The 1,943-nt window shown below is 57.9% G+C and overlaps 1 protein-coding gene and 1 long non-coding RNA gene across 5 annotated transcripts in view; one reads left to right on the top strand and one right to left on the bottom strand.

The window, feature by feature from the left end:
* Positions 1-270, top strand: part of LOC109376501 (uncharacterized) — a 6,633-nt gene extending 6,363 nt beyond the window's left edge. Inside the window, exon 4 of one of the 2 annotated variants that reach the window (XR_002122740.1) lies at positions 189-270. This is a non-coding gene — a long non-coding RNA (uncharacterized LOC109376501). The remainder of the gene's footprint in view (positions 1-188) is intronic. The other variant, XR_002122741.1, reaches the window with a different exon arrangement.
* The window catches only part of TRIM17 (tripartite motif containing 17), a 6,270-nt gene extending 5,346 nt beyond the window's left edge, over positions 1-924 (bottom strand). For 2 of the 3 annotated variants that reach the window (XM_019632425.1, XM_019632427.1), the window contains exon 1: positions 840-924. The gene's annotated coding sequence lies outside the window, so the exon portion shown is untranslated. Of the gene's footprint in view, positions 1-179; positions 262-839 lie in introns of those variants that run through there. The other variant, XM_019632426.1, reaches the window with a different exon arrangement.
* Between the last annotated feature and the right edge of the window lie 1,019 nt (positions 925-1,943).

The raw sequence follows: 1,943 nt of genomic DNA, 5'->3' as shown, positions 1-1,943 counted from the left end.
GGAGAGCGCTGCAGCGCCAGGGTGGGCTCTGACCCTGCGTCTCTCTCTCCTGCATGGCTTGGGCTGTAGGGCAACTTCAGCTGTTGAGTGACTTGCCGCCCCCCCACCACCACTCCCCCGGGTCTGATCTAACTCCTCATCCCCCACACACCTGTGATGAATGTGCATCCTTGACCCACCTGGTTAAGCAGGAATCTTGCTAGATCAGTTTGGCAAGAAGATGTCTCTTCCTAGTGATTTTCCATCACCGACCCCTCGCCCGGCTCTTGGCCACCTAACCGGCTGTGTCAGCTGCATTGGGAGATGACCCTATGTCTCTCCCCTATTGCAACAGCCGTGTATAAAGTAAAGTCTTTCTTACGTGTTAACAAGTGTCAGAATCCGTTTCTCTTTAACAGAACACTGTGCAACAAAGAAATGGGGAACTTTAAGAGGGAAAATCGGATTGGCAAAAGTTCTCTGCTTGACCAGACTCTGCTCAGGCTCCTGGAACTTTCCAAACAGACCCTGGGCTTCCATGTTCGTCTCTGCGTTGTCTAAGTTTGGTAAGAATCCCACTACGTGAATTTAGTCAGAGCGCCCTACTCAGATGTTTCCTGTCACCAACCCCACCCTGCTCCTTGGGCATAACCCTAAAATGTTTTTACTGCAATAACTACTGTCCAGCCAGCCCTGGTTTTCTTTGACAAGATGCAGTGCAGGAAAGACATTCACACGTACACAAACACATACACACAGGCACACAAATACCACACATAAACGCATGCACACAAACATGTACTCACACAGAGGCAGAAACACACATGTGCGTACACACACTTTGACGATGGAATACTCACCACCTTATGCAGTGCAGATCCACAGCCTTTCCATGCACCTCACAGGATGGTCACCAGGGAGAGCCAGAGGCGATCTGAATATTGTTTCTCAACCACAGCACTATCCGTGCTTTGGTCCCTGCCATCATTCGGAGCAGGAGCAATGGCTCTGATTCCGCAGACACTGCGGCTTCACTTTGTGAAAGCTGCTGCTTCTTTCTGCGCAGAGCCCTTGGGGTCAGTCTGGTCTTCTGCTGTTGGCAGCCCGGAGGCCGCACTGCTGCCACCCACCCCAAGCCCGCTGAGCGTGGGACGGTCTGGTGGGCGCCGGCCTGGTTCAGGCTGACAGGGGTGGGGATGAGCCGGCCAAGAGCTCTGGGTTAGTGACGGTGGACGGGCCGCGGTGGGTCCCGGGATGGTCCTGTGTAATTTGGGCTAAAGCAGGTGACCCGTCTGGTTCCAACTGATAACCCCCTTCAAAGCAGGGACCCCAGTCTACAGGGTAGGAGCGTCTCGAGGGGCTGATACACACCAAGGAGAGGCTTCCCCTGGCCACGCGCTCAAGCAGGGCCCCCGGGAAGCCTGCGTTTGAGTCCCGGAGACCGTCGGGGACGGTGGCCGCGGGGAACTCAGGGACTGGAGCTTTGTGGCGTCAGCAGGAGCCGGAATGTCGCAGGGGGCTGGGGGAGGGGTGTTCCTTATCAGGGTGGGGGTGGTGGCTGAAAGGATTTGTGGGGAGAGAGCAACAGCCTGGGGATGCCCCCACTTGAAGAGCAGTGGTGAAAGGTGGAAGTGTCCGGGCAAGGAGGGAGGACAGGGACTGGAACCTTGTCCCGGGAGGGCACTAGGGGAGTTGCGGGGCAGGGGGCGTGGAGGATGGGGGAAGCTTTGGGAGCAGGGGGAAGGGGGTTGTGGGCAGCTGGGGAGGACCGGGCGTTGAGAGGGAGATGAGGGCAAAACAGGCAGCAGGGACTGGCGCCTGGTTGGGGTAAGTAATCGGGTTGCGGGCCCCTGGAGACCCCAGCAGCGCCGGGTGAGGGGAGGGGGCGGGGTTCGGGCCTGGGCTAGGAGGGGCACCCGCAGGGTGGGCGCCTGGGTGTCTTGTCAGCGCCCAGAGGTGGCTTT

This window comes from Hipposideros armiger, unplaced genomic scaffold, assembly GCF_001890085.2.
Source record: "Hipposideros armiger isolate ML-2016 unplaced genomic scaffold, ASM189008v1 scaffold_1139, whole genome shotgun sequence".
Taxonomy (NCBI): domain Eukaryota; kingdom Metazoa; phylum Chordata; class Mammalia; order Chiroptera; family Hipposideridae; genus Hipposideros; species Hipposideros armiger.
This window is presented reverse-complemented; position numbering and strand designations above follow the sequence as displayed.